Raw genomic sequence first — 14,544 nt, forward strand, 5'->3', positions numbered from 1 at the left:
GGTACATGACAGCCTCTCCAAATACCTGAGGGCTACCACCCAATTAGACTTCATGTGTATGCCTCAGAAGAAAGACTCAGGGTAGGGGTGAGATTTATTTTTAATGTAAGGAGAAATGACTTAACAGAGTTGCACAAAAGAGAAGGGGCTGCCATGGAAGGGATGGGCATCCCAGACAGCAGCCTGGTGCAAGACCTGAACAAAAGAACCATGGTGGCTTGAGCTGTGGGGGACGTGTAAGCATCTCATTTGGGATTGGAGAGAGTGAGGAAGAAGTAATGAATACTGATGACCACCATTGACCGAGTGAGGTACTGTGCCGAAGCATTTAATCCCCCACAACATCCTAAATTGTAAGGGTCCTCTTATTACCCTCTGTTTCACTGAGGCACAGACCGAGGCACACAAAGCCGAAGAAGGTGCCCAAGGTCAGCAAGCGAAGGCTGGCATCAGGATTCAAGCCATGGTTCGTCCAATTCCAGAGCCTGTGCTTTCAGCTGCAAAGACCGCCAAAGTCCCATGCCAATCTAATATCCTGGGACTCTCTGAATATTGAGGTATCAAGAAAACAATCAATAAACCATCTCAAATGTAACTAATGCAGCTGAGTCCTTCGCCTTCTCCTTTCCCTTTGTCCTCCAGTGTAACTCCTATGCTCGCGGATACAGAGCATCTAACTGGGTTTCAAGATTACTGTGTGTCTCTGTGTATATGTGTGCATAGATCTGACAGGGCTAGTTCATTTCAAGTAACCAAGTATGTCTTTGGACAGCTCTTGTCAAGATCCAATAGAAGAGCCAATTCCAAAAATATGTTCCTTTAGTGGTTTTTTAGGGTTCTCTGCTCTGCACGGATTGACAATGTGGTAACAAGAGACATTCTGGAGACTGGATTTAATGCAACCATATGCTAGACAGAATGAGAACCCATATTGCAGCAGACCAGCCGGTACATTTCCATGTTAACAGAAGCTTGATTGCAAATTACATTTAGTCTCAACAGCTCAGTTCACTGCACACAGATGCCATGGGGGACTGTAAAGTTAGCGAGATGTGGGGGAGTACAACTAACATTTTTTTTTTGAAAAAAAAATCCTTCAGCTGATAGAATGCCAAGGAGCATCAGCGCTGATGCTGAAAAGAAAATGCTGCTATATTTGTTTTGCCAGGAAAGGAAAAATAATCATTGTCGCGAGTTGTTAGTCAAATTATGAATACGAGCTCGGCTGGTAATTGTCTGATAATACAAACAGTGATATTAGGGCTGTCAGATGCCGCACGCGCTGCCTGACAGCTCACATGTACGTGCTCTCTGAATGAGGAGTTGGCTCACTGATTCCAAAAGTCAGGCAGACAGAAGGGCGGCTGAGAGGAGAATATCCCCGGGATCCTGGCCCCACGTCCAGGACTCGATATGGGTCAGCCTCCCAAAGTGTGGTCAGCATCTGCCCCATGGAGAGGAGAATCTGTGGAATTGTGGAAAGAACACGACATGGGTTTGAGTTGCCGGTCTGTCCCCTCCTTACTGTGCAACCCTAGGTAAGTCATTTAACCTCTCTGGGCATAGGTTTTTCCACTTCTAAAATGAGAATGAGAATTCTCAACCAGGTCCTTCTCCCAGGATTATCGTGAAGATCAGCTGAAGACAGTGGACACGTAGTTCTCTATAAATGTTGAGGCTGTAAGTCGCCGTTTTGGCTGGGTTTCTTTTTGTTCCCATTTTAAGAGCTGAGCTGAAATGATTTCTTGTCCATTTTCTCATGGTTGGAGAAGAATTCTTTCATCTAGATACAAGCACCCTTGAGTTAGAATCCTTCGTCTTCTTTCTGCTGAAGAGTCTGGCCACAGGGCACTTCTCACCAACAGCCCACCCTGACTCCTTTATCGCATGCTTTCCCCCCAGGGACACTGGAGGCTCTCAGCAAGTCCAATCTGGTAGGCACAATGCCCTCATTCTTTCCATTCTCCTGTTCTCCAGACTCCACCCTGTGGCAGAGTCTGTTGTGCTTGATCGTACATATTCTCCCCTTAGACTCTAATTCCCAGAACCCCTTGCAGTTAAGAGCGGCCATCTAGCTAGGTTCTGGCCAAAGAAATATGAACAACAGTGAGGTTGACAACTTCCCAGCCTTATCTTTAAGTTATCTATGCATACACGACCCATCCTCATTCTTTCTCCATCCACCAGTTCAGGGCAAAGGGCCTATGAGAGGACAGAGCCACACAGAGAAGGAATCTGTGCCCCCGAATGACTGTCTGGAACAGAACCCCCTGCCAACCTGCACTGGGCTAGGAAGGGAATAAGAAATGAAATCTACCTTCTTAAACTTCTGTGGTTAATTGGCTGGTTGTTAAAGTAACCAGTCTGACTTAAAACTCAGACGATCGTCTATCTTATCTCACTACCTAAAGAACATTGTTACCAGAAACACAGTCAGCGTTGCATCAAACACTCCCGGAACATTTTGACACCTCCAAGCCTTTGCTTACCTCGCAACTTTCTCCCCCCGATCCTCAGTCCCAACTACACTTGGCTACCAAGCAAACTCCCACTCCAGAGTCCAGCTCTGAAGTATCACCCGGATGCAGTTAATCACTCTCTCCTTTGGGCCTTTCACAAATACAGGCATACCCCTTATTTGATTATAGTGGAATTATGGTTTACACAGGTCTCCCTCCTCTTGAAGCAGGGACCCTTTCTTCTTCAAACCCTTAATTAACGTCTGAGAAAACGTCCTTTTGTCTTTCGTCTCTCTTTTCATTCGGTATCCTTGGGATTAGGTGTCCTGAGACTGTATATGCCAGCTTAAAGATGGAGGAGCACAGGGGCAAACATAAATGCCTTTTAGATGTCTTATTACAGCTCAGGAAAAGCAAGGTCACGTCCTCCTTCCTAGGTGTCTACCAACCAAGGCCTGCACTTGATACTTACAGACATGTGAAGAGCACGACGGCGATGGCCTGAGGAAAGCAGGCGTAACGTGCTGTGGGCATAGGGGAAGGCCCATTCATGGAGGCCTCCTCCTCCCTGCTCACCCCACTCCTCTTTGCCGCCCCACTGGGACCCCTTGTGATCATCCTTCAAAAAGCAAGAAGCCAAGCTGTGGCCCGTTCCCCTCTAGTCCGGCTCTGCCTGTCAATGAGGGCTGCGTGGAGGATACAAATGTGGAATTCTGTTCACAGCAGGACCTGGATACTCACATCGAGCACTTTCCCTGTAACTTAAGGACACCCTACAGGGTTTCATCTCTGAGGGAACAAACCACTTTAATTTTTGTTTTCCAGTGGCTATTACCGTCATTCTGTTCATTGTTTTGGTTTGGGATCTGTTCCTTCCCCCTACTTTGGGGTTTTCAGAAGTTGGTTGATTTTCTTACTTTCTTATAATTTGATACTTTGGGCTTCTCTATCTGCCACTCTGACATCCTCATTGGCATCAGCTATTTTTTTTTAGTTAACTCCTGGAGAGTGCTCAGGGATATTCAGCAAGGCAGAATGGTGGCAAGATTAGAGACCCAGATAGGGGATGGGAAGCCCAGGTGCATCCTAGCTGTACTACCTTTCTGGGGCATATCATTTCACCTTAGTCTCTGTCTCTAAAAATAGGGGGGGAAATATGAACTCTGTCCCTCTAGACTATCAGCTCCATCAGAGCAGGAATTATGTGAATTTTGTTCAGTTGTAGCCCTACACTGGGACATGCCTGTCCCAGCACATGGCATGTGGTAGATACTCAATAAAAGTTGTTGAGTGACTGACTGATTGTCGTGAAGACCACATAAGCTAATAGACATAAACACACTTGGCAAATCCTGTGGCAGTGTACACAGAGAAGCATTACTGTTGTACAGATGGGAAACGCATGGACTGTCCCCAATCTGAAGAGTTATTAGGCTATTTTAAGATATTGGAAGATACTTTGGCAAATATATTTCATATATACATAATATCATTGATGTGGCCTAGGGTTGCAATTCAAATGGAAGGCAGGGCAGAGAGGCAACTGCTGTCTTAATGGAGATGAAGAAAGGAAAAGGCAGTGTACGTTAGAACCAGAATGTTCCTGGGTAGAAAAGAGTTACAAGTCAGAGAGGAATTTTATGCTCACTTGTTCTAACAAAACAGGTTTTATTGGCTAGCCAAGAACACTGGAATCTAGAGTTGGATAAGAATTTTCCCAGAGTCACTATTTTCTAATATTTTCATATTTATTTATAATCAGACCAAATCTGAAAAATGACTTAAGGCAGAACTTGTCAAAATAGGTCATCACAGCTGACATTTGAGCCAGTCAAATCTCTCATCTCATAGATGGGAGACTTAGGAAAATCATGTGTCTCAGGTAATTCAGCTGGATGTCATGTTCAGCACTGGTCACATTCTTAACACAGCTTTCTGAATCATAAATTGCTAGAGACACTAAGAATACTGGCCTATAGCAAGAAAGAAGAAGAAAACAGACACACAAAAAGAACAAAATACAACTACTTCCTGGACCCCTTATGGTTCTTCATCCCCTGGTTCCAGCTCAGTTCCTGACCTAGGTACTTCCTTGCCCATGGATTCTGACACCCTCACATCCTTAAAATAAGTTTCTTTTTGTAGCGCAGCTAGCAGAGTTGGGTTATGTTCATGAGAACCAGGAGTCTTTAGCAATCTAACTACTATTAGTTCCTGGAGGGATCAGGTGTCCCCAGGCTCATAGCATAATGCCTTGCACAGAGCAGGTGCTCAGTAAAAGGATGGATATTGATACTGAAGCTTCAGGAATCATCCCTAATATCTGCTCTCCTCTCTCAGATAACTTCTCCCATAAGGATCTTGTACTGTAACTGCCAACATACTTGCCCCATCTTGCTTTCTAAACCAATGTCTCCATGGCCCACCATAACCCCCATTGGTTCCCATCTAGACCCAGGTAGTAATGTGGGAGGCAAAGAGGTTAGAGACCACTGTACTAGAATCATAAGCTTGTTTATTGCATCAAGTTCATGAAGTATCAACCATAAGTTATTCGATCAATAGTGAAGGAAGTAAAAGAGAACAAAATCATCATTCTAGTCTTATGACAGAAAGATGAATAAAACATAGTCCCCAGCCCTTAAGGAGCTTACAATGTATTGGGAGACAGACACAACTAGAATATGATTTAAATATTATAATAGACACTAAATAAATAAATAAATATTATAATAGACTCAAGTACAGAGTCCTCTGAGAACTCAGGGGTTATCCTGGGACATGGGATCAAAGAAGGCTTCAGAGAGTAGGAGACATTTGAATTGGACCATGAAACATGCGTAGGATTTCCCCAGATGGCAAGAGTCAGGAGGAAGGGCATTCTAAGCAATGGAAATAACAAGTGCAGTGACAAGTAGGGGTGGACAGATGTGACAATGATAAGGGACAATAATTCATCTGGAATGACTAGACTAGCACTGACCAGAACATACACTGGAAAAAAATGTCCATGGTTAATAAGTTTAGGAAATGCATCCTTAATTCCCATTTAGAATATTAAAATGCATATTTGTCTATCAAATGCTCCAAGAAATCAGTGAGGAGGCTACATGGATAGCCCAGGGAATTATGGTGGAGGTCCTGAAAGGGGAGAGTGGAAACGAGTTCAAAGAGGGATGCAGGAAAGTGAGATTGCAGATGGAACACCATCAGGACTTCATCAAATGCAGAAGAGAAACGGACTTAAAAGGTCCAGGTTTTAGCTTATTGGACTGAATGGAAGGCAATGCGACTGGAGAAGAAAAGAGAAGTATTTGGGAAAGATAACATAGGTTTGGCTTCAGTCATGTAGAATGTGAGCTGACCATGAACAATCACATGAAGATGTCCTTGGATAGCTGACAATACAGGTCTAGTTTCCAGAAGTAATATAGTAGTTCAAGAAGATGCTGGACAACCAGTAGAACCTTTATAGAAAATATCTAGCACTAGACAAGACATTGGATTGAATGAACTCCAAAGTCCTTTTGGCCCAGAGGTAGCATGATTTTATGGCCAGATTCCTAGGTTGAGGAATATAGATGGTCCAGCCTCTGCCTGCTGACCACATCCAAGTGGGTAACCTCCTACAGCTGGCCATGGAAGTAATGACTGCAAAAAAGTTTGACATTGGCACAAATTCCAGTGAAAGGAAGTGTTTTGTTTTGTTTTGTCAAAGATTTTATATTTAAGTAATCTCTACACCCAACATGGGGCTCGAACTCACAACCCTGAGATCAAGAGTTGCATGCTGGAAGTGGTTTTTTAAAAAAATGTCTTTCACAAGTAAAATTTTGCAGCGACCCTGGTAAAATGGTTCCCTTTCTTTTGGCCTGGTCTCACTGAGGAGAACCACTGGAAATTCAGGATATTCAAGAACAATCATGGAAACCAAGCATGTTCCTGGCAATGTACTCCACTGACCCTTCCTAGGGACCAGTGCAGCCTGGGAGAACCAAGAGAACACTGGGCTGGGGGTCAGGTGGCCAAGGTTCTAGTTCTGACCACATCATTAAGTCACTGTATGTCCTTGTAAAAATTACCTACCTTCTACGCGTCTCTATACCTTTATCTACATATCTATGAAATACACTTAAATAATAATACCTGCACAGCTTATCCCAAGTTATCAGGAGGGTTCAAAGATATGGGTTTGTTTTGTGAAAGATGACTTTAGTAATGAAGAGGACTTTATTACTAAATATGCCTCCTAAGCTCTTGGAGCTGCAAGGGGTCCTGGGCACTGAATAATTCAATACATCATGCCTATTTTGCAGATGGGAAACCAAGGCCCAGAGGGATCAGGGGATTTACTCAAGGTGAGATAGGCAACAAAGCTGAGCCAGCAGTAAGGTGGCTTTTCTTTCTTCCAAGCACCACTGCGTTCTAAAGACCAAGAGCTGGTACCAAGGCAGGAAAGAAATCATAGGCTGGAAAGAAAATGTGGTTGCATATACAGTATTCAGAACTCCAAGCAGAAAATAAAGCCTACAGTGTGAGTAGGTCAGCTAAAACTATTTGCCCCATATTCCTATAAAGTAGGCAGTCTTCCTTTATTTGTGTCAGACTGAGCTGGCCACAGCTGTGTCCCTGACCCCTCAGTTCAATGATTTAACACACACTATAATGGTGAACAGTTTTATGTTGATATCCTCTCTAACCAGATTAGAAGTTCAGACACATTTATTCCACCCTTTCCTGTAGATCCTCTCCTTTCTAATCTAAGGAAATATTTTAGGTGGGGAGCAGTGAGCTGGTTTCATTCACAACACTTCTGACGCCAAATGTGTGTAGGAGGATTTCCCCACACCAACCGACAACCCGGCTCTCTAGTACTAACAACAGAGAGTTAGGGCAGGTCCCACAGGCTAAGAACTCTTTCCCACAAGACTGCCCGCACTTCAGAGGCCAGTCTGTACTTCTGACCAACTGCCCCCACTACGGAGGCCAGTATCACCTGTACTTTTGACCAACTGGCTATAAATTCAGGGGGTTCCCACAATCTTCTCCTAAGATTTAATACTTTGCTAGAACATCTCACAGGACTCAGGGGAGCATTTTACTATCACAGACTTATTATGAAGGATATAAATCAGGAAGAGCCAAATGGAAGAGATGCATAGAGCAGTGTATAGGGGAAGGAGCATGGAGCCTCCATGCCATTGGAGCACGCTACATGCCTAGGACCTCTGAGCGCTCATCAACCCGGAAGCTCACTGAATCTCATGTTTAGGGACTTCTATGGAGGGTTGATGACAGTGCCATGGTTGATGAACTCACTGGCCACTGGTGGTCAATTCAAGCTCCAGCCATCCCACCCCTGCCCCTCTCCAGAAGTTGGGAGATGAGACTGAAAGTTCCAACCCTCTAATCATACCTTGATATTTCTGGTGACAAGCCCCCATACTGAAGTTATCTAAGGACCCCCAACTACCAATTATCTCATTAGGAAAAAAAGATACCTCATCACTCAAGAAATTCCAAGGGATTTATAGGAGTTCTGTGTTAATTTTTTAAAATGCTCTTATCACCCCATCATTCAAAAAATTACAAGGGTTTTAAGAACTCTTTTGCCAAGAACCAGGGACAAAGACCAAATATATATTTCTTATTATGCCAACAGGGCCATAGTTTCTTTCTTTCCTGAACTATGGCAAGAGTCCCTACTGATCTTCCTTGACCTTGCTTCCCCGTCTTTTCCTCCCTACAGTTGGCATTGTTACTTTCCCACAGTGTCTCTGCTTCTTCCTCTCCCCATCTCCACAGCATAGAGGACAAGGCCCCAAACTGCATCTTGGCATTCAGACTCCTTCCGGATTTGGTCTCAATCTGTCCTTCAAGCCTTATTCCTTCTTCTTATTTCTTCTACTCCCTTATGATGCATCAAGCTCAACCTGGACTCACTGCTAAATCCTGAACACATGTTGGCCTTCTTCACACTAGTCTCTCCCTCTAGTAGACCCTTCATCAGGGCCCACTGTTGGTTCCTTCCCACCCCCGAGGTCTTGTGCTTTTCCTGTGTCAGCATGTATCTCCTTTCATAATATCGTGATGTGTGTACTTGTCCACTTCCTCATTAGATGGTCCTCATGTCAAATCATCCCTCCATTCCCCACAGTGCTCAGCTCAGTGTCCAGAAACCAGGTCTCAGAAAAATAACTTCTATTATTTGCAGAAAAACAAATATGTACCCTACATCAGAAATGAAGACCACCATACTAAAACAAAACAAAACAAGAACCAGTGTTGGCTGAAGATGAAAGTTTCCATGCATCTTCAAATCAGAGCTGGTAGCAGGTTCTCCAGAGAAGTACTTGGAAAATCGTTTTACCTGTTCCCCTTCTTGTATGTGCAGCTGCCTAAGTTGCTTTGAAGTCTGTAAAATGGCCAATATCTCCAATCAGAGCAGTGTTTCCTTTCCAGACAGGAAGACTGCCGTGAAGGAGAGAAGCCACGCTTGTTTTTGCGGTCTGGGCTGCGACGATGACTCATCCACTAAAGCCAGAGGCTGTCTATTTTGATCTCTCTATGTTCAGAGTCTATTTACGGTTGCAATTTTCTTTCTTTCTCTTTCTCCCTTCCCACCCCTGGTGACTTATCGGAACGGTCACACGCATTTGACAAACGGAACCTGTATAAGGAGGGAGAGAGCATGATTGAACATGCTTTCAGCTAAAGCCCACGAATGAATGCTTGTGTTTACAGCTCTGATGATAGGGTTCCGGTAATGACTTGGCCTTTTTCTCCTTGATTGAATATTCCCCTGGGCCTGCCAGTCTGGGTTCCTGTTATTTAATGAGGACATTGGAGCACAACCTCAAGATGTCTGCAAAAATGACCTTTTCTTTGGGCCGATTCCAAATGCAAAGGAAAGTAGAGCCCAAGTTAGACAGGGTGCTTCTGGAATACAGCTTTGGAATTCACTTTTTCCCTCCGAAGCTCAGAAGCCTGGAATCACATACTATCAGAGCCAGAGAGAACCATAGGGGTGATCTGGTTACAAGTTTTCATTCTGCAGATGGAGAAATCCAGGACCAGAGGGAAAAAGCAAGTCGCTGTAAATCATACAGCAGACACAGTCACAACAAATTCAGGCTTGGAACCTGTGTCTCAGAGTTGTAGTCAGTGTTCTTTTGAATGGCTGCAGATTTGAAATTAATGGCTGGCTAAAAGGTTGCTTAAATAAAGGAAAAGCTTCTCTTCGTTTCCCGTGTTACATCGTGGCAGGAATATGCTCTGCTCTCCCTGTGCTCAACACGAGAGACTGGCAGCATGAGCAAAGGAACTAGCTTCTAACTGTTAGCTCAGGGTCTCACTGTTAGCTTTAAAAACCAGTATAGGAAAAGTATAAGAGCCAGTGGTGGAGGGCCTTACCTGGGACGACCTTGGAGCTCCCACATCTGCTTCATTCAATATCTTCTCCGCATTGTTGGCTTCAGCTGTGAAATGGGGCATTAGCTTACGGACTACAAGCCGCCTTCGGAAGTTTAACCAAGAAAATATAATCAGAAAGTTCTTGGGAATATAAAGCTCTGTTCTGCTTGTGAGAAGGATTATTACTATGTTATTAGGCTCCTATCTATGCGGTCTTACTTTCTCCAAGGTGACAATTTTATATTCTCCTGTCAAAAGAAATCCCTTCATTCTAAATGAGAGATTTTAAAGATAATTTTTAGCTGTAAATTTTTCACGTGTTCGTTGTAGGCTATTTGGAAAAATCCAGAAACATATTTTTTAAAAAGAAAATCATCTATAATCTTGTTACCTGGATATAACCACGTGCACATACAATTTGAATTGAGTTACTATAATTTTGCCTTTTTTTGAGCTTTTTTCTCAGATCATTAAATATTACGTATATGTGTGTGTTATATGTGCATACTGTTACAACATCAGAACGCACCATAATATATTTAAATGGTATAATTACACTTTTTAAAATGTTTTATTTGAGTAAGCTCTACACCCAATGTGGGACTCGAACTCACAACCCCGAGATGAAAAGTAGCATGCTCTTCTGACTGAGTCAGCCAGGTGCCCCTGGCATAATTAGTTTTTAACACTTAGGGAGTTTATTAGTGATTTCCTAAACATACATTAAAAGATTGCATGAATTCCCAGCTAGAATTTCTCTGAGCCTTACTATGGATAGGGTGACCCTATGTTGTTCTCTTGTCCAAGACAGGACATTTTATTTTTGTTTAGAGTAGAAAGTCATACTATCAATAATTATGCCATGGCAGAAAGTATAAATCTGAACCATTCTGAGCAAAGTGGGTCACATGACCACTCTACTTACAGTTATAAGGAATTTTAAGAATATCACTGACCAGAGGCGATATGGCGCAAGGCTAAAAACACACTTTCTAGAATGAGGCAATTTGGGTCCAAGATCTAGATTCACCATTGTTAGTAAAGTGACATAATGGCATGGAATCTCAGTTTCCTCATCTCTAAAATGCAGGCTATTACCTGAATCTCAGACTTATCTGCAGTTGAAGAAGAATATCAGTGAAAGTCTGTTGTGCTAGTTAGGATAAGTTCTGTTGGACAGATTTCTTTTTTTAATGACATTAGTATAATGGAGCTAGGTTCTCTTCACATCAGCACTCTTCACAAGGGTGTCCTAAACAATTCACATTCTGCCTGAATATGCAAATGATTACTCTGATAGGAGACAGAAGAATAAACCACTGACCCACACAAGGAGAATCTATATTTGCCCCTAGTTGGATCTCATTACACTTCACACAAAAGGATAATTAGTGTTCTCTGTAAAGCTGCCCTTTAGCTTTATTGACTACTGGTTAAAATAACGTGCTATAGTTTGTAAATCTTTTGACCATGCCAGTCTTTTATCCTCTGATGATATTTGGGGCATTGGGATTATGCCTGTATGGTCAGTTCTCGTCACCAAAAATAGAAGTTTAACTCTTCCTGGCACTATATATAAATTAATTCCCAATTTCCTAATGAGGAACATGCTTGAATTCTCTGAAGCTTCATACTGTCTTCCAGGCAGGAGAGGAGTGATGGGCCCCAAAGGCAGTCAAATGGTTGTCTTCTAGTTGGGTTTTTCTCTCTGAATTAGGAGAAAAAGGCTAAAACGCATATAACCTTACAAACTGAGGCCCTAGCATCTTCACATACATCATGATCACCTTGTTGGCAATGTTCTATACTACACAGAGCTGACCATGCAATGAGGACTTGATCACTGACTGCATTATGATACACTTGCTCTTGTCAGAATTATCGATGTGACCATTTTACAATTCAATATTCAGTTGAGAAGTTTCATTATCCCTTTTATAAAAAGTACCTTAAGTATGAATCTTTGATTTACCAGCCTCCTTCGGATTTTTTTGTACATTTCTTCTTCCTTCACTGTACCTCATACAATGCCTTGTATAGAAGTGTTTGATCAATACTTGTGAAATGAACAAAATTATTCCCACCTCCTTTCCACTGCACATCTGAAATAATCATTCCTTTACAGTAACCCAAATTCTTTCACTTTCTCCTTCCGCGGTGCTTTAGTGAAAAGAACAATAAACTTGGAATTACAATAACAGAGCTTAAACGAGGTAACAGGGTGAATCTGCAATTCTTTCCTACAGAAGAATTCTAATTAATTAATGTAGAAGGGATGAGGAAACTAGAAAATGACCTCTGGAACACACTAAGCAGGGCAGCAAGCGAGATCTACCAATAGATGCTAAAATTGGTGGGTGAAAATTTAAGTGGAAACAGAATTTGAGTATGGTCTCAGAGTATCTCCTCTAGAAATATTTAGTAAGCACAAAGGGAACAACAGTAAGTTTACAGTGGAGAAACCTAGCAGACGCCATCTTTAGCAAGTGGTCAAAGTTAATGTCACCAATAGAACATGCCAACATAAAACACATCGTATGCCCTGGGAAGGACATAGCACCTCTGAGGTTGCCTTCCCAATGCCTTCCATGGAATCCCGAGAAAACATCAGACAAACCAAAACTGCAGGACATCCTACAAAATAACTCATCAGTACTCAACAAAAGCACTAAGATCATGAAAGACAAGGAAAAACCAAGGACCATTCCAGACGGTAGCAGGCTAAGGAAACACCACAACTGACAGTGATGCAGAAATGGATCCTGGGGGGCGCCTGGGTGGCGCAGTCATTAAGCGTCTGCCTTCGGCTCAGGGCATGATCCCAGTGTTCTGGGATCGAGCCCCACATCAGGCTCCTCCGCTGGGAGCCTGCTTCTTCCTCTCCCACTCCCCCTGCTTGTGTTCCCTCTCTCACTGGCTGTCTCTCTCTGTCAAATTAATAAATAAAATCTTTAAAAAAAAAAAAAAAGAAAGAAATGGATCCTGGGAAAGAAAAAGGCCACTAGTGGAAAAATTGATGAAATCTGAACGAAGTCCATACTTTAGTGAATAATAGTACTGTACCAATGTTAATGCCTTGATTTTGATTATTGTTCTGGACTATTTAAGATGTTAATGTAAAGAGGAGTTGCCTAAAGAGGATACAAGGGCACTCTACTAGTTTTGAAACTTTTTTTAAGTCTCAAATTATCTCAACATAAGAAGCTTGAGAAGTAACTGAGCTTGAACGCTCACACTGCCACCATCTGTGGCATGTCCTTAGGTAAGTCATAGGTCTCTGACCCTCATCGTTCATCACGTCCAAAACTAGAGGAAGAGCACCTACCTTTCGTTAATGTGAGGACAAAAATTAAAAAAGAAACCTGAGCCCCTCCCCCCACCCCGGCTTTTTTAAGATTTATTTATTTGAGAGAGAAAGAGAGTGCACAGATGGGAGGGGCAGGGAGAGAGGGACAGAGGATCTCAAGCAGACTCCACGCTGAGTGCCGAGCCCTATGCGGGGCTCCATCTCATGGCCCTGAGATCACAACCTGAGCCAAAATCAAAAGTTGGACTCTTAACTGACTGTGCCACCTCGGCGCCCTCTGAGGGTACTTTAAAACTAAATTCTGGGGCGCCTGGGTAGCTCAGTAGGTTAAGCAGCTGCCTTCGGCTCAGGCCATGATACCAGGGTCCTGGGATCAAGCCCCACATCAGGCTCCCTACTAGTGGGGACACTGCTTCTCCCTCTGCCTCTCCCTTTCCCTTCCTTGTGCTCTCTCCCTCTCTCTCTCTCAAATAAATAAAATCTTAAAAAAAAAAAACCCTATAAACTCTTTCTTCAAAAATGTATTATTTTTATTATTACTTAGCCCCATTACTAGCCCCATTACTATTTCCTGCTCCATCCACTTAGGGTTACCAGATAAAACACAGGACGCCTCACTAAATTTGAATCTCAGATAAATAATCGTTCTAGTCTAAATATATCCTATGTAATAACTGAGACATAGTTAACTTAAAAATCATATTTTTGACTAACATTCAAACCAACTGGGCATCCTATATTTGTATTTACTAATTCTAGCAATCCCCTACTTCTACCCAACTTTCTTTAAGGCACCCCTTCCTTCCTTCCTTCCTTTAGCCTCTCTTCATACAGTGTTGATGCTCTCAGCTCTGAGGACCCTTTGGCATAACAAAGTCACCTGAGCACCACAGCAGCCCGTGCTCTGGGAGGGAAACACGAAGGTTAGTCAATGACAGGAGTTTGACTCTGGCAAAGGGAGTTCACGGGGAATGCATGACTCAGAGGAATTTTCTCTCTCTCTCTGCCTTGCAATTGTGCAAAACTTATTTCTAAATTTTTAGGGTACTTTTTTACCCACCCTTACAGCAGCCCAGCGATCAAAGTGTTATGTAAATTGTTAAGCCACAAGAAAAAATGTCAGAACTACTGACAGCACAAAAGATGGACTACCCCTTGGGATCTGTGGGGAGGGAATGACAGAAAAAGGGGAAGCATTTGGGCACAACGCTTTCATGTACATTAGTGGACCACATAGGACAAGTATGCCTGTACCCGTTTCCTGATGAGAAACTGAGGCTGAGGGAAGAGAAATAACTTAGGCTCTCTCTACCTCACCCGCAAATGATCATCTTTTTGCTTTAGGGCTTTCATTGCATCCACGTC

This window comes from Ailuropoda melanoleuca, chromosome 1 (assembly GCF_002007445.2).
Source record: "Ailuropoda melanoleuca isolate Jingjing chromosome 1, ASM200744v2, whole genome shotgun sequence".
NCBI lineage: Eukaryota > Metazoa > Chordata > Mammalia > Carnivora > Ursidae > Ailuropoda > Ailuropoda melanoleuca.